General features: G+C 45.6%; 1 protein-coding gene across 1 annotated transcript in view; it reads right to left on the bottom strand.

Annotated features, from left to right (window-relative positions):
- The window catches only part of LOC147637229 (SNF1-related protein kinase catalytic subunit alpha KIN10-like), an 85,275-nt gene that overhangs the window by 1,294 nt on the left and 58,545 nt on the right, over nt 1-25,436 (bottom strand). The window lies entirely within an intron of this gene.

Here is a 25,436-nt window from a genome sequence, read left to right as displayed (position 1 = left end):
AGACCATGAATAGTACAATAGTACCATGGGTATACAATGCCATGGAAAACCTTAAAAAAGGACGTAAAAACTGAAAACTGAAACATGACTCGTCACTCTACAAGCCTCCTGATGGTAGATGTGGGTATGGTGAGGGCATGTCATGTCATCTGAAAATCTCATGGATCTGTCTCTGTGTGGTGGAGATCCTCGTTGCTCTAGGTCAGGGATGCCTGGCACGTAGGATGGAGTAGGCCTGCCCACTTAGGGCTCCTCTAGGACGCGAATATGGCCCCTGTGTGCAGCTGGTATGAGCTGATGTCGATGCAGCGGTGTCAGCATGGGTGGCTGATGTGGATGCTCATGCCACGAAGAAATCAGTCTCTGCATGTCCTCTTAATACTCCGTTCCTATGTCATCTAAGCTTTATCAGATACATCCCAGAGACATCTCTGGTCCTCATATTGCAACACTCGTGCTAGTGGCCCGAACCCCTCCCGAACGAGGCAATGAAATCTCCCCCGTATCTCATAATACACTAGGCATCTGAACATATAGTGGGCCTCACCCTCTACCTCGATGGTCCCATGAGTAAGGAATGCCTAGCTTCTTTTGGTCACGCCCTTCCAATGGGGTATCAGCTGAGGCAAGGGTTTCCAACTTATGGATTTCAGTGTGAGCTTGGGTGATGAGGACTTCTCAGTGGTGGAGGAGATCTTGATAGGCTACTTCTCAAGTGGCTCCTTTGGTCATGGCTTACTAGTACTCAAGGAATTTGCTGAGGGATTTCATTGCCTCTTCGGTTGCAGCAAGGCACACTCCTTAGGCTGTTGCCAAAGGCATATGGGTGGTTGAAGGTTTCTCCATAGTTGGCCTTAGGGAGGAATGGAAGGGTTGTGGGATGTCTCCCGCTTTTGCCTCTTCGGGGGAGGTTGGGGCTTGGGGTTGTCGAAGAGACATTGTGCATAAGTTGGCAACGAGCTGGGCGAGGCACAAGGGGTGGAAGCTCTATGCCAATGGCATGACAAAGGATCTTTGTGAGCATGTGGATGCAGTGTACCTTGACCGCCGGGTTCTTGCTTGAGCTTTGGAGTTCATTGGTAAAGACTTCGGCCCAATTTGCCGATTAGACAGAAAGCAACTTGACTAAGATAGTGAGGAAAACCCTGTTGTGTCAGCCCCTAACCTTCTGGTGAGTGAGGAAAGTGAGCACATGGGCCCGGGACACCCATTCGGGGACTATGATGCCGTCAAATTTAGCCCCATTAGGATTGAGACTGTCTTTGGTGATCAAGTGCCGAGCCTCGGCCATGGATCCCTTCTCGCTGTGGAATTTCGATGCGGTGGGCTGGGAGATGTAGGGCTTGGTGAGAGGGATCTAGCAATGCGTCCCATCCCACATCTCGACCTCCAAATTGTCCATATTGTGGTAGGACTCAATGTAGTGCAGGGTGAGGGGGAGATCCCGGCTCCATGGTGACTGGTTGCACAAGGCCGTGAGGCCAACCTTGTCAAGGTAAGGGGTTACATCGGGTAGGTAGAAAACAGCATTACACTCTACTGACGGATAAGCGACCCTAAAGAGGTTTTCAAGGGGAGGTTTAACTCGGGCATGAATGAGGATTCCTTGCACTTTGCGAAGCATGTCAGGATCCACGGAGCATGGATCATCCCTAATGGTGAGTGTCATTTCAGTGACTGGATCAGGGAGATCCAGAGGTCGCTTTCTAGGCTACCTATGCAGTGGTGATGATGCGGCTGTGGCTCTGGCAGCCACAGTTTTTGCATGAATGTTCCTTGTGCAAGGGATTAAATCCTTAGTGAGTAAGTGCACAATCATTCTGTGGGAAGTGCCAGGTTAGCCGGGTCGGTGGTGAAATGGCTTTTGTGGGTTAGTTAGGTTCGGGATGGGATTTGGACTCGTCAGGTGGAAGCTCTTGGACTTTCCAGGTGTGCTATTGGAGTAGGTACCTGCAAGCAAATCCAACTATACCATCTCTAGCCTTTGTGGGGAGCACTGTACCCACTTAGTGGGAAAAAGGAGGGTTGAGAAACTTTCTACCTTACTTACCAGTTGTCAGGAAGAGAATAGGACATCTGCATTGCCGCAAGCGGCGCTTGGCGGAATGCTAGTGCTTCCCAGTTGCTTCTCCTCTTGTTTCCGGTTTCTTGCCGATGGCGGTTTACCATGGTGCGAGGGTGTGCAAAGGCAGTGAGAGAGAGAGATGATGAAGCTCAGAGTGTTGCATGACTCAATGATGATTAGATTAATAATGTTGTTGTGAATCCTTCACCAAGTAAAATGCTTTTATAGGCTTATATATAGCCTAATCTTACGACTCAATCACACACCGTAACGAAACATGGCACATGTGCTGATACCACTGCTTCCTACATACAAATGCATAATATCTATAGCCTTTAGAGACTGTTCACAAACATAGGCACACTTACACATGCTACAGGGTGGTTCACACACACAAAGCTCCAAATCCCAACAAAACCCCCTGTCGGAGAAAATGTGGAGAACTGCTTGAGAAAGCCTTTAGTAACAACAGTAATGATGGCCTCCAGACTGCACACTACTAGTGCCAACACCCCAACCTTAGGTCAACAAGGCATGATGAAGGAGCTCCACCACAACTGTAAAACCAAGACCTCTACGTGGAAATAATCCCCCCCATCCTCGTAACTTGCTAGGTGCAATAGCTTGCACTCATGCAAGAGGTGAGAGTATGATATGGAAATGAAACTTTTTATATGATCAAGGCCCTTTTACACACACAGCAAACACACACAAAAATCCGACACAGACTGGATTATTACATCTCATTTTGTGGGACAACCCACGTAGAGAACCCTTGACCCACACAAACTGATTAGAAGCACAATCATAGTCTTTCTGATCAATAGAAAGACCATGTACTGCTACGGTGACTACCATTTCTTGTTCAATCTCTTCTAATTCTTATGCTGGGTTATCTTCTGCCACAAGATGCGCATGATGCTTTTCTTGTTCCTGTTCCATTTTCTAGAAGCATTGAGCTTCTTAATGCTCAAGTCTCTTGCAGTAGTGACACCGTATCTTGCTTAGAGCTTTGTCAAGGTCAGGAACGATATCACTGTTGTTATCTTCTTCCTTCAATCTTCTATCTTTTCTTTGATAAGAACAGCCACTATATCTTCATAAGATGTATTATGGGCTAGTCGAAGAACATATAAATCTGAGAAAAATGTGATACCTTGTGTATGTCTTAAGAAGCACATCTATCTTGTCATTGTCATCAACAACTCCTAAGCTGGAGAGGAGTTGTGTGACTGATCCAATATTTCCCTCATCACTCTCATGCATCTTTAGATAAAAGAATTCTTGCTTTAAAAGTACTTTAAGTTGACAATCTAGATTTTCCATTTTTAGCAGTCACAGAGACAAAATTTTTCTAGACCCTCAGTTTCAGGCTTCCTGACAATGTTCCACAGCCCATCCTTCATAAGCATGCCTTCATAAGCATGAGTTGCATCTTTGTCTGCCATGTCAGGAAGGTGTAGGTGGCTGGCCGATGTGACCAGGAGGGAAAGAAGAGAAAGCCCCACTTCAAGCTGAGAGCAACGCTGCACAATTAGATCGAAAAAAAGCCAAAGCTAGCAACTGCAGCCGAGGCTCAAGAAAGGAGGCCAAATTGAGAGCTGGAGAAGATGATGGTCGGCAAGTAGGGCACAGTTGTACGCGTCTGGCAGACGATCAGAGATGGCAGCGTGGTGGTAGCTTTGATACCAAATGCTGCGTTTAGAGTTAGGGTTTACACAGGCTAAGGTGAATGAAAGACAACCATGGTGCAAGTGTGTGCAAAGGCAATGAGAGAGAGATGACGAAGCTCAGAGTGTTGCACAACTCAATGATGATTAGATTAATAATGATGTTGTGAATCCTTCACCAAGTACAATGCTTTTATAGGCTTACAGCCTTATGTTATGATTCAATCTCACACACTGTAACAGCCACACATGGCACATGTGCTGATATCACTGCTGAAGGAGAGCTACGGGGGCTTCTGGATCACAACCATGGTGATGGTGATGAAGAGAGAGAAATGTAAATTATAGAGAGAGAAAGAGAGAGTACTTGAAACGCTAAAGACGACCAAGACTCGAGATGATTTGATTAATTGATATATCCAAATGAAGTACAAGGCCTTTCCCCATATATAGCCCTTCCAATATGCCAAACCCTTTGACCCTTATTAAATGCAAGCTCATCCACCTATAAGAGATGGTTCACACGTGAATACTCTAAAGCATACTTACAGCCATTAAAGGGGTTGCTCACACACATACAGGCTCCGATATATCCCAACAATCCCCCTTCGGAGAGAATGTGGTGAGACCCGAAAGCAAAAGAAGTTGCTACCACCTACCCCATCCACCCTACCTCACCATCTGCACCTCCCATGCCATGGTAGTAAAGGTAAGACCGAGGTAGCAAGGCTCACACTTAGTCACCCCCTGGCCCCTAACTGGGATAGAGAAAGAAAAAGAAGCAAACACACATAGATACAATCAGAGTTTAGGGGGACTACCCAGGGCAGAGAACCCTTATTTGACACACACATTGATAAAGGCAGTTAGAATGCCCACTCATCGTCTTACCTCATGGAGGGAGACTTGGGGCGTTGAGTCTCCATTAAGAAAAGCCGTCTTAACATCCATTTGATGTATTTCCAAATCAAACTGAGTTGCAAAAGCTAGTAGTACTCGAATGCTTGTACTACGAACTACGGGTGAAAGAATGTCATGATAGTCAATCCCTGCAATTTGTGAGTATCCCTTTGCAACTAAACGAGCTTTGAATTTATCAAAGGTTCCATCTGCCTTTGTTTTAGTCTTGTAAACCCACTTACATTTGATAGGAGTACAATCAGAAGGTAGATTGCAAAGATCCTCATGTGAGGACAGTTATGGAAAGCAAAAGGATTATGGAGTCCTGTGCTACAGATGTTTTCCTAGACTTGGCATCAATGTTGGAAATGAATCCTAGGAAATTGGCTTTTCACTATCTTCTTCAGGAAGGGGATATTGCCCTTTGATGCACAGGGCAAGTATCAAGTAAAGCCGGATCTGGGGTTGGCCGAACCTCATCAGTCATTGGTTGCTAAGGAAGCTTCCATATATTCTTCCCGAAAGAGAAAGATGGCTCCAGGCCCCTGTTCCGGAACTGCCTATTGTTCGAGGTAGAGACATGCATTCTTTTAGGGAGGCGATGGCTCAGAGGCTGTCTTGGAAGGAGCACAATGAACGGAAGATGCAAGATCCGCTGATGGAAGATGGACCTACGGGTTGTTCCAAGCCCGATTGTTTTGGGAGACAATGTTCCTGCCACTAAAAGAACGAACTTTTGGAGGAAATTTAGACACTATTTTGAGTGTCGTGAATTTTGGGTTTTTCTCCTAGATATTTATGGGATTTTGTCCCACAAATTTTGATTGTATATAAATATATTGGCGACAGGCTTTTTATCGAGATAAGTATTTATGTTTAATGCTTTTCTTTTGCCAATATTTGAAATTTTGTACATGTTGAACTCCCTTGCTGACGCAAGTAGAGAGTGTTTCTCATGTCTATCTTGAGATGTGTTTCAAGAAAGTTCTTTTTTGAAAGGAGTTTTCGTTGGAAAACATTCTGATTCTGGAAAAGGCTTCTCTATGGTTTTGATGAATAGTTTATGGTTTTGGTCTTGTGTATTGGAGGCTCCTAGCAATATGGGATGCTACAATTGTCGCCTACACAAGGATCTCATATGGGTAGTATTCTACTGGTATGGGACACTAGAATATGTTGCATATGCGGTTACAAAACTATGAATTATTTATTAGTATCATGGATTGGCTGATTCTAGTCTATGAGCTGTTTTGAAGCCAACATGGCAGGTATTCTGCGCTTGTATGGTTGGTCGAAGATATGCAGGGCTCTCTTGGACAATAGTGTGTCGGTTGAGCTTCCCTAGCTTTTTATGTGAACATGTGCTTCTTTTGGCAATTTTTCGGAGTAGGACTTCTCACATCGAGCAGGCCATGGCACATTCCTATTGCATGTATGTGGATGAATCCCCAGGAAAGACCCTGGTGCTCACTTTGTACTCATGTAAGTTTTCGGAAGGATTGAGGATCCTTGAACATCTAGAAAAGCGGCAACTCTGTCGAGTATTCTATGGTTACAGTGGATTTGGAATTATGGTTTTAATAATCAGATTATGGCAGTCCATTTGCAATACTTGAAGGGTATTTTTCCACTCGTACCAAGTTTATACAGTTGCGGACAACTGTCTTATAAGACGGCGGGGATGGAACCGATCCCGTCAAGTGGGAAGACTCCGTTGGACACCCACACGCTTAATAGCACAACTTTAAAACCACAATTTGAAATGGACAACTTAATTCAACTTGAAATTGAAATGAAAATGAAATGGAAAGATGGACACCAGCACTGGGGCCGGAACGGGCCCACCCCCCCCTCAATATATGATATATTTATTGGGAGTATTTAACAAATACAATGCTCCATGGGTTCTAAGAACCAGATGATGTCCATGTACATATGAAAACAGTACCAAACAAATATGCTCGAAGTCGACGTTCCAAGTAGATACTCCAAGCAGAATGACCACTAGCGTGGTCCAGTCTCTACGGTCCTGTGCTTTCACTCGACTCCGCGGAGAGCGCCTCACTGGTGTTCCGAGACCACGCACAAACAGGCGCTCTCGTACTAACGCCTGGCTCTCCCGATCTCAGCACCTTTGGACCGAGGTTCTCCAATAGAGCTTGGACAACCCGGCACTGAACGGGTGTTGGCCGTATAGGGAGTCGGGAATCCCTTACCAGATTTAAACACAAAATACTTTACTTAAATCTGAAATTCACTTACTTGTGGATGGCTGATAGAGAACCAATACCCATGGTATTTGTGTAGAAGATGTAGCCACCCAGGAGATGTGAAATCCTCTTGTAGTCGCCAGTAGAGAAAATGTGCAACCTCTTTCAAAGTAGGGAAAAGAGAGATAGCCTTAGGAGAGATAACAGCTTGTTGAAGTAGCAGTCGCCTCGTGTGGTGAACCATCAAGACAAGTACCACCGCAAAAGACCACAGCCGCCTGCTGTGAAAGGAGGAGTACCCACTTGCAAGGAGAAGATACCTGGCTGCAGCGTGGGAAGAAGATGGCGTGGAGGAGCAGCCTATTATGAAAGGAGTGGACACACACACAGCTGCCAGCTAGAGAAAAGGGGCAGCCTGCTGGAGAGCAAGTGCAGCCACCTTGTATGGAGAAGGGATACTTGGCTGCAGCCGCCTGTGGGGAGGAGGCACAGCCGCCTGCAGAATAGGTGCAGTCGCCTGTATGGGAGGAGAAGCAGCCGCCTGCAGGAGAGGAGGATGAGGAGGCGCAACCTGAGGAACAGTAATTGCCTGGCTGCAGCCGCCTGGTGATGCAGTCGATAGGGCAGCCAGCCGCCTGGGAAAAGCAAACGTAGGAGGTGGTCGCCGTCTTTGTTTTTACGAAAGAAGCTGGAAGCGGTTCATGCCCACGCTTGAAAGAGAAGGTTTTCTTTTATAAAATTAAAGTGGGGTTCAACCTTAGTGATTTCCACGCTTGTTGCATGTGGGTGATCAGTGTGGGTAGGTGACCATGCCCACCCCTCACACTCACTTAAGTGGGGCTCCCCACCTTGGCCCCTAAGTGGGTGCCCAAAGGGGGTGCCCACTTTTAAATGAATGTGAACACTTAACCTTATAAAACAAAAGGTTAGAAATAAAGTATTAAAAACAACATGTGCGATATACTTACCACCTGTTCACATGCGCCAAAACTCGTCAGAATACAGAGCAGACTTCACGACTCACTGGCAGGCGTCCCCGCTCACTAAGTAACACGTCAAACAGGCAAACACAAAAATACATGTCATGCGAAAACAGTTTCAAACATGCAAATCATGTGTGCATGTGCAAATAGTAACATGGACATATCTCCCGTTCACACAAAAATACATGTCATGCGAAAACAGTTTCAAACATGCAAATCATGTGTGCATGTGCAAATAGTAACATGGACATATCTCCCGTTCATGGAACAAGTACAAAATATCTGTCGGCACAAAACTGGCACGACGTAAAACATAAAAACCTGGTCTTTCTATGGAGTGACAGTCCCATAGGTAAGACAGTTTTCCAGGCACGAGCCTCCCTATGGTGTGACAGTCCCATAGGCAAGACACGGCACGAATACTGGCTCTTCCATGGCGTGACAATCCCATGGGTCGAACACAGTCCAGGTCATACACGGGTGGCACTAGTCTGGCTCCCGTCCATACGACACCATCCTGCTAACACACGGGTGGCACCAGTCTGGCTCCCGTCCATGTCAGCAAAATACTGGCCTCTTCACACGAGACACCGGCCTGGCCTCAAGTGAACGAGACACAAAAACTGGAGATGGACCAAATGGTCTTCAATTGGTGACATCCCCCCGGGCTTCTAAAGAGTTGACCTCAACTGAAAAGCCTCAAGATATGCCTGCAACAACTGCGGGTAATCAACAAAATAATCCTCATTTACCCACTTGGCATCAATAGGCAGATAATTCTTAAACTTCACAAGGTATCTCCGGGAAAGCTTTCCTGCAGGTAGCTTTCGCTCCTTGTGAAAAACAATCTGTTCTGGCTGGAGGATCTCGTCAAGCTCTTCAATCTCTGGCGGATCTTCTATGACAGGCTCATCAGGATCTGGCCCCACATATTTCCGAAATAGACTCACATGAAAAGCATTGTGAATCTTCCATGACTAGGTAAAGCAAGCCTGTAGGACACTTCATTGATCTTGTGAATCACCTTGAAGGGTCCATAATAGCGAGGAGAAAGCTTAGGATATGATCCTTCTCGTCCTGGCCGCTTCCGAAGCCGAGCCTTCTCAAATTTCAGCAATACCCAATCACCTTCTTTGACTTCCATGTCCCTTCTATGCTTGTCAGCAGCCATTTTATGCTTATCCTGAGATCTTGCTATGGCTGTCCGCACCTGACCAAAGGCAACATCTAAGTCACGAACATATTCATCAGCTGCAAAAATCTCATCCTTTGTTCGAAGGATGGGTGGCAATACCACTCTGCCATAGATAATCTCAAACGGAGCCTTGCCCGTGGAAGCATGGATCGTATTGTTGTAGGCAAACTCAACAAGTGGAAGATACTTCTCCCATGCAATCTTTTGATTTGCCACATAACATTTCAACAAATCCAACACGGCTGAATTTGCAGCTTCACTTTGGCCATCCGTTTGGGGATGATAAGCTGATGAAAACTCAAGCTTAGTACCCATATTATCAAATAAAGCCCTCCAAAAGAGGCTTGTAATCCTGGGATCTCTATCCCCAACAATGGATTTAGGCATACCATGATGCTTGAAAATATTAGCAAGAAAAAGCTTTACCATATGATCAGCTTTAATGGTTTTCTTGACGGGCAAGAAATGAGCTTGCTTGCTAAACCTGTCCACAATGGTCCGAATAGCATCATTCCCATGCTGGGATCTAGGCAAATCCATAATAAAATCCATAGTAATGCTTTCCCAAGGTTGCGAGGGAATACGCAATGGCTGAAACAAACCTGGAGGTTTTTGCCTATCAAATTTCACCTTTTGGCAAGTAATACATGCATGCACATAAGCCTCAATGTCTTTACGCATGCTCGGCCAAAAGAAATATCTCTGAATCATGCGAGTAGTGGGCATAATACCTCTATGAGCAGCATATGGTGGAGCGTGACATTCGTCCATAACCTTTGGACGCAAATCCTTCACCACACATAGGCAATTATCCTTCATAAGATAACCCTCGTTGATAACATAAGAGGCATGTGAATGACCAGCCATCAAATCAGTCCATATATGGCAAAAATCAGCATCCAAATGATACAAATCACGCATAGCAAATAAGTCTCCATGAGAGGCCACTGAGACTGCAGCAACATCAGGCCTCCTGGATAGTGCATCGGCCACTACATTTTTCTTTCCTGGAGTATGCACAATCTGAAAATGAAACATGGAAAGAAAGTTTGCCATTCTCATCTGCTTCTCTGAAAGCTTTGTTTGAGATAGAAAGTATCTCAAGCTTTGATGATCTCTCTTGAGTACAAATTCAGCCCCAAGAAGATAATGTTTCCATATCTTTAAGGCGTGAATTACAGCCAAAAGCTCTTTCTCATAGATATCCATATGAAGCTCAGCATCATGCAAACGACGGCTCTCGTATGCAACTGAATGCCCTTCTTGATTTAGGACAGCTCCTATGCAATCACCACAAGCATCACATTCAACCACGAATGACTTGTGCAAGTCAGGGACAATCAAAACGGGTCCACATATGATAGCATGCTTGAGCTGCAAGAAAGCATCCTGTTTCTTTGAAGTCCATTTGAAAGCAGTTTTCTTCTTCGTGAGATCATGTAGAGGAGTGGCAATCATAGCAAAATGCCTTATGAAACGCCTATAGTACGAACATAATCCCAGAAAACTACGTACTTGATGTACGTTTTCCAATTACGAATGGTCTCTATCTTTGTAGGATCCATTGTAACTCCATTCTTAGATACAATGTGTCCCAGATAATGAATCTCTGAAAGGAAAAACTCACTTTTCTTGGCATTGATGAAAAGTTTATGCTTGCGCAACTCTTCGAACACTGTGACCAAATGAGTTCTGTGTTCCTGCTCATTCTTGGAGAAAACCAAGATATCATCAAAGAAGACTCCTGTGAACTTGCGATGGGGTCGGAATATCCTATCCATCATACGATTAAAAGTAGCAGGAGCATTGGTGAGACCAAAAGGCATTACCAAAAATTCATATAATCCGAAGGCTGTCCTGAATGCAGTCTTATGGACATCTTGTGACACCACGCGTATCTGGTGATAACCACTCTTCAAATCAAGTCTGCTAAAGCAAGCCGAACCATCAAGCTTATCCAAAATATCATCAATACGTGGAATTGGGAATCTGTTCTTGATGGTAAGCTTGTTTAAAGCTCTATAGTCCACACACATGCGGAATGATCCGTCCTTCTTTTGAACAAGAAGCACAGGAGAGCAGTAAGGTGAGGAACTGGGCTGAACCAAACCTTTCTCTAAAAGCTCGTTTACCTGCTTCATGATTTCTTCTTGTTGTGCAGCACTCACTCGGTATGCGGGTTTGTTAGGTGGAGAACTACCTGGCACAAGATCTATGCGGTGATCTTCGGGCCTTTGGGGAGGTAATTCACCTGGCAATGAATCAGCAAAACAGTCGTTGAATGCATGAAGAAAATTCAGCCTATCATTAGACATAGCATCCACATTTTGATGATTTGGTACAAGGCTATCACGAACAAAAACCAAGTACGCAGAAAGACTCTTTTTCATTGCTTTATTAATTTGGATGTGTGATACAAGTGGGATGGAATCCCCTTCTTTGCCAGCATCAATAAAATGCATGCGGCCTTTATGCATAAAAGAAATCATATTGGACTTGTAGTCTTTGCGGGGCTCAAGCCTATGGTGCCATGGCTTGCCCAACAATACATCACATCCATTGAGTGGAGCAACTAGAAAATGCTCATTATCAAGGTAGCCCTGGATATGGATGCGCAACTTCCCTATCAATGGGATAACCTGCACCTCTTTACCAATAAATGCAGCTTCGGCTTCAATCTGAGGTCCCATGTTCTCAACCTCAATACCCAATGCAGCTGCCATTTGCATAGAGATGAAGTTATCAGTGGCATAGTCATCAAACATGAATAAGGCGGGCTGATCCTTGATTTGTCCCCAAGCCTTGCAAACCATTCGCTCTTTTGCATCATGACCTGTATTTCCTTGCACATCAGGAACTGCATGTACATTAGCCTTGGTCTGCTTGTCCTCGTGCTTTGGTTTGCGATCTGGGCATTGTCGAAACATGTGGTCTTTGCTACCACAAGAAAAGCATTTTCCATCCTTGGCATATTGCTCTCTTTGCTCCGGGGTTAAGCCGAATTTGTTCTTCCTTGGGCCTTGATCTTTAGATGTGTTATTTTCAACTTTACCACCCTTGTAGGTGTCCCGGAAGTTCTTTTTAGGTGGCTGTCCACCCTTTTGCAGATTTGGGACAGCCTTGTCCTTCCCCTTTGAACCTCCTTGTTCCTGTTTAATCTTGAGCACCAATTGCTCCGTAGCAAGAGCAGAAGCTGTGAGCTGTTGCAAAGTATGTTTCGGTGCAATTCAATGCCCGAACGATATGCTGGTTGTAGTCCAGAGCGAAACTTTCTTTTTCTTTCATCCTCAATGATTTGCATAAAGGGAGTCACTTCCAGCAACACTTTCCAGAACTTGTTAACATACTGTTGCACGCTTTCATTATCTCTTTGCTCCAGCCTGTCCCACTTTTGAGTGAGAGTTTGCTCCGCATTTGGTGGCAAAAACTGAGCATAGAATCTGTCTTTAAATTCCTTCCAAGTGGAAATGGGATCCTTGGTGATCTTTTCAGTGATCCACCAATGAGCAGCAGTCCCTTTCAAAAACATGCTAGCATGGCGTACCTTTGACTTTTCAGTAAAGTCCTCATCGCTAAAAGCAATGTTGAACTGTGCCACAAATGCTAACACTTTAGAAGCATCATGTTCACCATGAAAGACATCAAACTTGACAGATTTGTCACCTGCTTTGAATTCCTTGAGCTTTCTGGCATGAGGCTCATGGCTCTTTTTCTTTTCCCCTTGTCCAACGGGGCAGCCCTATCTGCATGGGCTCCATGGGCCGTCATAGAAGTTTCATGAGGCACGGTGGCATGTGCTCCACGAACTTGATACTCAGATGCATGTGACTTACCTGCATAAGGCAGTGTCTCTCCATGAGACAACTCAGAAGGCAAAATTTTTCTGGAAGCAGACCTGTCACCCTTACCATGAGATACATGTCTTGCATGCACGTGACTTTCATGCCCTCCATGAGCACTGGCATACATATATCTGTCAGGCTTTGTGCCTTGTGGAGAAGATGCATGTCGACTGTCACCTCTTCCTTTTGCATAAAAGATTTCAGCCTTTGAGATGTGGGATCTCCATGCTTTAGACGAGGTGGATTTCTGAATTTCAGCTCTCCGTCATCCCCCTCTTTGATATCACCTTTGCGGAGGAGGTAGGCAAGTGCCAACTCCCTTGGTTTCTTGCCCACTTCCCGTGCCACGGACTCAAAAGTTACATCTACCATTGCATCAGCCTTCCTGGCTTCAATAGCACTTTGCACATGGGGATCTTCATGTAGAAACTTTAACTCTTGCTCTTGAGCCTGCAAAAGTTTTCTCATATGTTCCATTTCGGCCCTTATAGCATCAGGCTCTTGTTCAAGCATAACTGTCTTTCCTGGAGACAGTTGACCCTTTGATTCACTATCATTAACCCTTTCAAGGGGCTTGTGTCTTCCTCGCAGGGCATCAGACCCATGAGAGGCACTAGATGGACCCCTCGAATTAGGCACTTCCAAAGGGTTGCCTTGGCTGTCCATTGTGTTTAAAGTGTGCTAAAAGCGGGATGTCCAGTACACAGGTCGTTTCCCCACTAGGCAGAGGGAAACAACCGTGCTCTGATACCAATGAAACCGATCCCGTCAAGTGGGAAGACTCCGTTGGACACCCACACGCTTAATAGCACAACTTTAAAACCACAATTTGAAATGGACAACTTAATTCAACTTGAAATTGAAATGAAAATGAAATGGAAAGATGGACACCAGCACTGGGGCCGGAACGGGCCCACCCCCCCCTCAATATATGATATATTTATTGGGAGTATTTAACAAATACAATGCTCCATGGGTTCTAAGAACCAGATGATGTCCATGTACATATGAAAACAGTACCAAACAAATATGCTCGAAGTCGACGTTCCAAGTAGATGCTCGAAGCAGAATGACCACTAGCGTGGTCCAGTCTCTACGGTCCTGTGCTTTCACTGGACTCCGCGGAGAGCGCCTCACTGGTGTTCCGAGACCACGCACAAACAGGCGCTCTCGTACTAACGCCTGGCTCTCCCGATCTCAGCACCTTTGGACCGAGGTTCTCCAATAGAGCTTGGACAACCCGGCACCGAACGGGTGTTGGCCGTATAGGGAGTCGGGAATCCCTTACCAGATTTAAACATAAAATACTTTACTTAAATCTGAAATTCACTTACTTGTGGATGGCTGATAGAGAACCAATACCCATGGTATTTGTGTAGAAGATGTAGCCACCCAGGAGATGTGAAATCCTCTTGTAGTCGCCAGTAGAGAAAATGTGCAACCTCTTTCAAAGTAGGGAAAAGAGAGGTAGCCTTAGGAGAGATAACAGCTTGTTGAAGTAGCAGTCGCCTCGTGGTGAACCATCAAGACAAGTACCACCGCAAAAGACCACAGCCGCCTGCTGTGAAAGGAGGAGTACCCACTTGCAAGGAGAAGATACCTGGCTGCAGCGTGGGAAGAAGATGGCGTGGAGGAGCAGCCTGTTATGAAAGGAGTGGAGACACACACAGCTGCCAGCTAGAGAAAAGGGGCAGCCTGCTGGAGAGCAAGTGCAGCCACCTTGTATGGAGAAGGGATACTTGGCTGCAGCCGCCTGTGGGGAGGAGGCACAGCCGCCTGCAGAATAGGTGCAGTCGCCTGTATGGGAGGAGAAGCAGCCGCCTGCAGGAGAGGAGGATGAGGAGGCGCAACCTGAGGAACAGTAATTGCCTGGCTGCAGCCGCCTGGTGATGCAGTCGATAGGGCAGCCAGCCGCCTGGGAAAAGCAAACGTAGGAGGTGGTCGCCGTCTTTGTTTTTACGAAAGAAGCTGGAAGCGGTTCATGCCCACGCTTGAAAGAGAAGGTTTTCTTTTATAAAATTAAAGTGGGGTTCAACCTTAGTGATTTCCACGCTTGTTGCATGTGGGTGATCAGTGTGGGTAGGTGACCATGCCCACCCCTCACACTCACTTAAGTGGGGCTCCCCACCTTGGCCCCTAAGTGGGTGCCCAAAGGGGGTGCCCACTTTTAAATGAATGTGAACACTTAACCTTATAAAACAAAAGATTAGAAATAAAGTATTAAAAACAACATGTGCGATATACTTACCACCTGTTCACATGCGCCAAAACTCGTCAGAATACAGAGCAGACTTCACGACTCACTGGCAGGCGTCCCCGCTCACTAAGTAACACGTCAAACAGGCAAACACAAAAATACATGTCATGCGAAAACAGTTTCAAACATGCAAATCATGTGTGCATGTGCAAATAGTAACATGGACATATCTCCCGTTCATGGAACAAGTACAAAATATCTGTTGGCACAAAACTGGCACGACGTAAAACATAAAAACCTGGTCTTTCTATGGAGTGACAGTCCCATAGGTAAGACACAGTTCCAGGCACGAGCCTCCCTATGGTGTGACAGTCCCATAGGCAAGACACGGCACGAATACTGGCTCTTCCATGGCGTGACAATCCCATGGGTCGAACACAGTCCAGGTCATACACGGGTGGCACCAGTCTGGCTCCCGTCCATGTCAGCAAAATACTGGCCTCTTCACACGAGACACCGGCCTGGCCTCAAGTGAACGAGACGCAAAAACTGGAGATGGACCAAATGGTCGGCCAATTGGTGACAGATGTCACCCTTTGGTCCCTTTCAGTCTTGACCAGTGTTTTGTACACTGGTTGGAGCCAAGGTGTGAACCTGGATTTTCCACAGAAGCAGGGAAGTCACAAGATGGAAAACGCTTGTGTAAAGCCAAGACTTGTTGCAAAACCTGTGTGAAGGTTTATCTGGCATGTCTCTATCTGAAGGCGACTACCAGGACATGAGTTTATAGGATTTTACTCACTCATATGGTTTATAAGGATACTTGTTCACACTTATTTATAAGTGGGTGGACATATGGGAGGGGTGGGGGTGGGGGAGAGGGGGTTGGGACAAGGAGCATATACATGAGGTGGACCTGAATTTTTAAGCCATGTGTGATCACTTCAAGTAAGCGTCCACCTTTGCATGGATCATGCAAGTTTTTATATATATATATGTGTGTGTGTGTGTGTGTGTGTGTGTAGTAGCATACAGCTGGCCAGTAACCCAATATACCATGCTAGAACGAAGCACATTGAGGTGCATCATCACTTTGTGAGGGAGAAGGTTCTAGCAGGTGATGTAGATCTCGGGAGCTTCACCTAAAAATATGTAAGTGCAGCACATGAGTTCATCAGGAGGGGTATATTAATTTAAAAAAGTTACGGAATTACATTTATAGGAGGGGGTTTTTAAGCCAATTTTTTTAAAAAAAAACCGTAAGTGTATATATATATATATATATATATATATATATATATATATATATATATATATATATATATATATAGTAGCATATAGTTGGCCAATAACCCAGTATACCATGCTAGAATGAAGCACATTGATGCATCATCACTTTGTGAGGGAGAAGGTTCTAGCAGGTGATGTAGATCTCGGGGGTTTCACCTAAAAATATGTAAGTGTAGCACGTGAGTTCATCAGGAGGGGTGTATTAATTTAACAAAGTTACAGAATTACATTTATAGGAGGGGGTTTTTAAACCAATTTTGAAAAAAAAACCGTAAGTGTGTGTGTGTGTGTATATAGGCTGTTTAACTCCCAAAAAGAGGAGTTTTATGGTATTTATGGAGGCCACCACTTTTAGCGATGGAAAACAAATGCTTGATATAGAGGAGGTTAACTCTTTTAGGGGTGGCAAGGGGTGGCGGGTAGCAGTGGACAAGCACTGTCCGTATAGCAAGGCAAGAGAGATATTGGGGACTGTTTTGAGAGCTCCTCTGGGGCAGATTTGAGGCTTCGTTATGGGAGCTGTTTTGGCACGGAATTCGGGGCTGGATTTGGCACTGAACCGGGCTGTTGTTCGAGGCTGATTTGCACTGGTTTATGGTGATGATTAGTACCAGATCTTTGAGCAAGTTTTTGCTGAGCTTTGTGGAAAATTCGGTGCAGGACTGCACCCGCATCTTGGTCTGTTTGTATTAGTTTATTTATTGGAATAAAAAAATTCCTAGCTGGGGAAGGCCATTCCGGCTCAGCGATGTGTTCTTTTCACTGTTGTTCATGGTTCTTCCGTTGCGTCCTAAGGATTGTTTCAGTACTGTGTTGTCTATCGGTGTCTCGAGTTTTCCGGGGTATGTTATCATAGGTCTGGATTGGTTTTAGGAGGCCTCTAATGATGCAACAGTCATAGCGAGGAGTTGAAGGTCTGCTTCAGACGCGCTCTAGATTGAGCCCACTTGGCATTATACACAACCTGTGTAGTTGTTTCCCCCTCCCCCTATTGTACAAGATAGCCTTCTCCTCCTAGAGCGGCGAGCCGGAGGAGAAGAGCATCCTCCCCTATAAGCATCTTGAGTCTCGTTTCCCATTTGAGGACGAGTTTGTATGTAGCCATCTTCGTTGTTTTTCTTGGTAACTAAAGAAGGATCTTTTTCCCACAAAAAAAAAGAAGAAGACTCGAGACAGCATCATGAGGAAATGCGTTCATGAAAATGACTTTTTCGTTGTTCTTGAGCAAGCCCAATTTGGCATAGGTGGAGGACACTTTGTCGGGGACACACTGCCCACAAGGTTCTTGAGGCCGGCCTGTGGTGGCAAGCGGTTCTGTGTCTTCTCTCATTGAGGCCGCACGGGAAGCCATAAACCGTGACTCTCAAGTGTACAATAACATTTACCGGGAATGTTTAAAAACCTAAAAACCCAAAACAAAACTAGAAACAACAACAAACGAAAAACACGCACATGCACACTGTCCTACACTTACTTGCACCCACTCTTGCACACTATCCCTTCACATACGCTCGTGCACACCACACTTACGTGTGCACAAACTCTAATACACGGCCGCACGCGCACCCATCACCACACACACACCCACGTCCGCACTTGCACACTCTCTACACGCATACATCCATCACCACATACACAACCATGCCCTCACGTGCACACTATGTACACGCGTGCATCCATAATCACCTGTATCCTCCTCCTGGCACGCACTCACACATGCATATATGCACATGCAAAATCATTGCACAACCCACATATGTGCACACTCTACACACGTGCATTCCTTAAAAAGTCAAAACCTTGGCGTACGCAGAAAACAAAAATACACGCAGCCCCCGCCTCTGGTGCACATGCACGCACACAAAAAAATTACCCCCCTCCCCCTCTTTAAACCCAAAAATCCCCCCTCCTTTTTTAATGTTTACTGCCTTCTTCTTAAAAGTTACCCCCCCATCTTAACGACTTTATTTTATTTTATTTTTTCTAGTTATTTTATCTATATTTTTTATTATTTCTTTTTTCTTCTTTTGCTTTTTTCTTTTTGATTTATTTATATTTACTTTTGGGTTTATATATATATATGTGTGTGTGTGTGTGTGTGTGTGTGTGTGTGTGTGTGTGTGTACACACACACACATATATATACATATAGCCCCCCCTATTTATATATATATTTTTTAAAATTATGAAAAAAAACTCTCTATGGCCACGTGGCCACATGGCTTGGGACTCACCCCGGCCACAAGGGAGCTCCTCCCCCTAGGTGTGGCCCTCTCTAGCCACACAGCCCCCCCCCTTGGGCGACCCCCGCCTCCTTGCCCTGTAGCGCCGTGCACCCGCCTCCACGCCTTGCAGCCACACAATCCCCACCTCCTCACGTCACCCTATCGCCACTTCACGTGCCGCCCCACAGGATCTAATCTGTTACGCCCTTGTCTGATTTGTTGTGCTGCCGCCATATCTACTGTGGCCAAGCTATATATATATGTATATGTAATATATATATATATATATATATATATGTATGTATGTATGTATGTATGTATGTATGTATGTGCAAGAGAGAGAGAGAGAGAGAGAGAGAGAGAGAGAGAAATGAAATGATATATTAACGTCTCTAAAAGGCCATGATGGCCTATGAGACCAATATTGAGAGTACATCTGAAGTTGGTGTCTCATCTAAGAGAACAACCAAATGAAACTGAAAAGTACAATAAACTAACTATCTTACAGTTATAAGAACTATAAGTAAGACTCCTAGATGATACTGAGTAGAAAATACTGGAAAATGCATATCAAGTAGATCCATGTAGGCTGATCAGTTGAAGTGCTGCCCTCTGCTCAAAGCAATTATCTCCGGCATGGTGAAACCGGCCTTCAGAAATTCGACGGGCGGTGAAACAAACACTCGCACAAAAAACACTTCATCACCCATGGGGACCTAGAAAAGGAAACAAACAGGGGGAGCTAGATTACTCCTGCAAATAGTACACGGACACCGATTGGCCCCAAAACGTAGTGGCGCCCCTTGCGGTATTTCTTTATTTGATTACATTTGAGTACAAAGTACAACTCGTCGAATCCTCTACCAACAGGATCCCTCGAAGCTTTCACCCAGGACTTCCAAATAAGACTCTCGCTATTACAGCAAAGCATTCCATAGAGAAGGCACACCTGTACGACACCTCCCTGCTTGAAAAGGTCTTCTCCATCGCTACCATGGATCCCTCAAACCCTTTCCCAAGCAGCAGTAGGGCTGTACCAAACCACATGTCCTTCCTATAGTCACAGCTTGCATGTAACCTCCAGAAAACTAGAACCTGTCCACATGAATTCCAAAGACATGTTTTCCACATGAAACCAAAGACCTGTATCTGATAAACCATAGACCTGTATCCATAAACCACAGGCCTATTTCCTCGATACCAAAGTCCTGTTTCCTCTCGAAAACCAATGTCTTGTTTCCATGACAGATATACCATCCAAGCATGGTTGCCAAAACCTAGAGAGAGAAAGATACATGTCAAGCCATCCCGCAAATTCACATAAGTCCAAGACGAAGAGCAACAACACATCTCTTCCAAGAACATCATCCTGTGCATCTTAGCCTGATCCTCTGTATCCCAATCCCGTAAAACTAGGCCTGCAATCCACTATGAGAGAGAACAAAATCCACGCACCAGGGCCTATAATCCATTGAGAGAGAGAGAGAGAGAGAGAAAGAGAAACTGATCTCTAGTCTCCACCCTTGCTTCCATCTTCGGTCGTGCGCTCCTCTACTCGCAAGAGAAGATGAAAGAGAAGACTACACTCTGAATTTGGCGCCACCTGCAGTCCCTCTTACTCGCCCAGAGAGAGAGAGAGAGAGAGAGAGAGAGAGAGAGAGAGAGAGAAACCTCTCGGCTGTTAGCCCCTCGGTGCCTCCTTCGGCTCACCTCCTTCCAAAAACCAAATGTTCTGTGGCCGCCCTTCCAAAAGAGAGAGAGAGAGACCTGCGCTGGCTGTAGCCCATATGCGCAACCCGTCTGGCGCCCTCTGCTGGCTGCAACCCGCCTGGCTGTAGTCCATGCACAGCCTGCCTAGTGCTCCTTGCTGGCTGCAGCCCGCCTGGCTGTAGACCATGCGCAGCCTGCCTAGCGCCCTCTGCTGGCTGTAGCCCATGAGCAGCAACGCCCACCTGTACCACACGTATGCGCAGCCGCCTGTACCACACATACATGCAGCCGCCTGTACCACACGTTCGCAGCAGCGCCCAGTCACCCATACAGCCGCCTGGTTCAAGGTGATTCACCCGTTTATTTTCCACGTGCGTGTGATCGCTCAAGGTGATGCACCCCCCAAACGCCATGCGCCACCCTTCGCCTTTTTAAAGATGTGATTCCACTTTCTCAAAAATGCCAAAAGCAACTTAGCGGCCTTCAAAAATAATAATATTTTTATCATCAAAGGTTTTAAGACCTTAAAAACTTTAAAATCCTTCTTGTCCCCTTTCACACTTGTGTTGGCCACACATATGGGTTTCCTTTTCATATCCAAACTGCTGCCTGTTCACACTGACCATCCCGTGCCCGTGCCCGTGCCCGTGCCCGTGCCCACCTGCTTGTTCTCCAGAGGGAAAAACATAGGGTCGTAACACATGGGGCTGTCTAGAATGGAGAGGTCACAGAAGTGAGGTAGGCGCCTCCGATGCCGGGCAATAATGGCTTTGATCTGGCGATGGTGAGGATGCCATGGTCGGGATCCTAGTGGGTGTGGTCGACGAGCACCACATAAGACAACAGCTCTATCAATGATGACTCCCTGGGAGCATGGCTGGTGTCTTGATGGCCCGATGGACGAGGTATCGGAGGCGTGTGGGCTGGGTTGCTGGTGCTGGTGCTAGTGCGAAGAAATCTGTCAGGATCCTCTGTCTAGGTACGTCATGGCTTGGTCTCCTATCTGCCAAGAGGGTCTCTCTGTGTCTCCTGAATTCAAGTAGGAACAATCCCAGGCATCTCTGATCCTCAAACTCCATGACCCTGCATAACGGCCCAAAACCCTCCTGGAAGAGGCAGTGATATCTAACGGCCCAAAACCCTCCTGGAAGAGGCAGTGATATCTCCCTTGGATCTCATAATAGACTGTACATCGGCAAATGTAGTGCTCCTCTGACTCTGTCTCCTGGTGGCATAGCTAACAAATGCGGTCATCCGAGATCTGATGCACACATCGCCCAGTCTCAATCCACAGTTGGTGTGATCAGGTCCGGATCTGTCCAATGGCACAACGTATCCCATGTGATAGGTGTACATCCATGTACGCCGGGCAAGTGATAAAACCATCTGGTGAGAGGTGCAAAAAATGGGTCTTGTAATGAGCCATTTTCGTGCCTAAGGGCTCAAGGGGACTAGTCCATGTCCTCTCTGTGTCCACTCTGACGATATCCATCCTAATCGCGCGGTTCTGCTCTGAGCGGGTGAGATCCAAAAATGGACAATCCAAGCTGTACTAAAAGGGTGGGAGTGTCTCTATCCACAAACCATGTTGGTCAAACCATGATCTCATCTGAGCATACCAGCAATGAGTATCTCCATCCTCTGTAAACTGTATGGATGAGGTCAATGCCAATCGGGAGTACCTCTGTTGGGAGAGCTCCCATAGCTGCTATAAAAAGGTAACTGCCTGGAATAGGGCCTCGGCCACTATTGGTGCGGCACCCAGCTCAGCCCGAACAATCTCATGTGGTACCGATGATTTGATCCGAATCATGCACGCAATCATCATAATCAGTTGTCTCTCCATATGTCCATCCCGCATCCGTCCCTCTCTGAGATCTGTGATGTATGTTGGGCCCCCAAATTGGAGCTCCGTGCAGGAGGGTCGGTGTGACAAGTGTATCAAATAGCCACAATTTGAGGCACGGCTCTTGAAACTGTATGTGTGCACACTGCCTCTCAAGTGCCCCCAAGGATGCATGCCCTCCAGCTAATCTAGCTGCTGCTTCCTCCTTGAGAGAGAAAGAAAGAAAGAAAGATATATTAAGCGTCTACTAAAGACCCAATGGGCCTATGAGACCAAAGTGATACAATAATGTCCATGGCATATCTCATCATGGAATGGAAAATAAAACAGAAAGAAAACATAAACATAGCTATCTCACTTGGGTGATACAAAACTGTCCATGGAAACTCATCATGGAAATACTAAGAACATAGAAACATAAGAGCAGCATCAGCTCCGAGTAGATGGTATACCACTCTCCAAAATATCAAGCATGCGGCTAATGAGTATGGCCGAGAGGTCTCCCTCAGCTATGTCACGTGGAAAGGTAGCTCGATGGCGGTGGAGCATGTCTTGGATCTAGAGCTGATGAAGTGATCGTGGCCGACGGGGGGGCCGGGGGGGCCTCCCAACTACCACCATCAAGATGGCAAAGACCGTCATTCCTTTGTACACGACAAGAAACCTGGCATTCATTTCTTCGCTTTCAAAATAGTGCCCTAGCTTGTTCATGGGAGCTTTTGGCTATCCTTTGGTTTTGGTTATGGAGGGAGGGTGCTCAATTCAGGTTAACCTATGTGGGCTTTTAGGTTCCATCGAGTCGGATAAGTCTCTCCATAGTTGGACTTTCTTGCAAAAGTGAACTTATTAGAACTCAGACTTCTGAGGACAAGAAGGTTATGAGGCCTGCTATGTTCCGCAAGCCATATTCGCACTCGCTTGGTTTATTCTCACTCTAGGGTGGATAGCACGTTAAGGCTCCTTGAAGTGGCAATAGATGCTTCTGCCATGGGGACAATTGTCACTCTGTTGGGACAATCCTTGTAAGCATGGTCGAATCCACACTTGTAACATGTGCCTCCATAAGGAATTACGTTAGAGTTTGACATGCGATTCAAAGTGTTTGGAGCACTTAGGGGATTTGGTGCATGGTCTTTATGAGGACACTCCGCAATACAGTGTGGGCCTTTGCATGGGAAGCATTACATTGGTGGCCTACGTACCATATTGTTGAGGTCTCTCGCTCTTTGTTGCACCATGGCTTTGAACAGAGAGGCATAGTCGATGGGTGAAGCATCATTAGGATACACATAGGGATCATACTGTTACTGCTCATATGGGTCTTATTGTTCATAAGACTCATAGCGCTCTTGTCTCTATGGATAGTCACCGAGTACTGTTGTACTGGTGTGGTTCTTGGAGGAACTAGTTGTGGTGGTAGTTGGGTATTGCAACTATGGCAATCTATACATACCTCTTGGTAAGGGGTTTTGAAAGGTAGGCACTAGAGCTTGTGCCTGCTGAAGAGTGACTCGTGGGTCTATGGTCATGGTCAGCTTGGGATAAACCCAACTCAGGATCGGCACCAAAGGTTTAAAACATTAAGGCATCTGGCATGGTTTGACCACTTCTTGAGGGAGCAAACCTTGAAGTTCTCGGTCCTGCTCTCCCGCTCCTTCATTGGAGCTTTGTCCAAAGATAGGGTGGTTTAATGCCCTTTTCATGAAGTTTATGGTGCTCTTTTTGGAGCCAATTGGTGAATATGGAGCTCAGAGAAACGTGGCGGCGGCTCTTTTTTCCAAGTGTTCCTTTGTTCCTCTGCCTTGCTCACGTCTACATTTAGTTGGCTCATTTCTTTCCAAAGCTCCTCACTTTAGGTGGATCCGAAGGAGTTTAGCCTTCTTAATAGAGGAGCACTCTACTGAGTGCAGATCATTTGCTAGGACTGAGGAAGTGTGGTTTGATGCGCCACAGTCAACTTTATTGTTGTTTCCAACAATTGTCCAAATCAAAGGTCTCTAGTGCTCTTGAAGCAGATTTGAAACTGATTTCAGACGTGTCTGTTCTGCTCAAACTATTAAAAAAATTAAGTTTTTTTTGGCGAGGATCGTACCTCTAGACTCACGTGTCCAAGTTCACGTCTACAAGTTCATGTGTCTAGGCTCACATCTATAGGCTCACTTATGAAGGCTCACGCACGGAGGTTCACGCCTTTTTTGTATAAACTAGGCTCGCAGATTTCTGTCCCAATAATTACAAAGGACAAAAAATTTCCTTGGAATTTGTAGTTGGTACAGATTGTATAACAAGAAAATCCTTAAAGGACATGAGTAGGTATGTCCTTACAAGTCTTAAAGGCAGTAATGATTGATTGGTACAATATTACGTATACTTCTCTAGACTCACGTCTCCAAACACATGGCTCACGTGTCCAAGCTCACGGCTCACAACTCACGTGTATTGACTCACATCTTTATTTGTGAAGGCCTATGGACTCATGTCTCCCAACCCGAGAGCGAGTTTGGCCTGGTTTTTGGAGTTTTTTAGGTTTTTTTGGACTTATGGGGAGTGATTAAGGATTTTTACCCTAGTTAATGGTGGTTATGCTAGTATTAAGTTGGTTTATTTTGCATGCTTCTAAGCTACCATTTGAAATAATGCATGAACACAATTTAACTATTCCACTCTACTCCACACCTAATGGAACTTAATGCTTATGTTTTTGGAGTGAAATCCACTCCTCATCACAATTGATAAGCTATTGCTTGATTCAATGCAATGAAATCTAAGCCTTTTGGGCTTCAAAATCATGCAAATCACCAAGAAACCACAGTTTTGCCCTTCCAAGATATGAAACTAGAGGCCTATGAGACCCAAAAATGTTACATAAGAAAACTGAACTTTGAAAAGAAAAGAAAAGCCAGCGTACTACGCTGACCTGCATGTGTACAATGGAGTCGGCATAAAGACCTCATCATGTGTACAATGGAGTCGGCATAAAGACCTCATCATGTGTCGTTCTCCACAGTGATATCATTCAAGGAGGTAATGTACACCACCTAGGTAGGTGGTGTCTTGTGGCGCTCTTTGTGGCATTGAAATATCTCGAGCTCGAAAGATGATGGATGGCATCTCGAGGGGCGAAGGCGCATAGATCCTTGAAGGGATTGTGCCCAATCCCTAGTGACCCGCGAAGAAAGAAAGAAAGTTTACATTAAGGACGTCAAAAGACCCCGAGCGTCTATAAGACTAAAGAGTAATACAATAGCTCCGTGAGATGTTGATCCATAGTATAAATAAATAAAAGACCGAAAAAGAAACTAG

The sequence above is a fragment of the Cibotium barometz genome, chromosome 7 (genome assembly GCF_041138505.1).
Source record: "Cibotium barometz isolate CiBa-2024 chromosome 7, ASM4113850v1, whole genome shotgun sequence".
Classification (NCBI taxonomy): Eukaryota; Viridiplantae; Streptophyta; class Polypodiopsida; order Cyatheales; family Cibotiaceae; genus Cibotium; species Cibotium barometz.
This window is presented reverse-complemented; position numbering and strand designations above follow the sequence as displayed.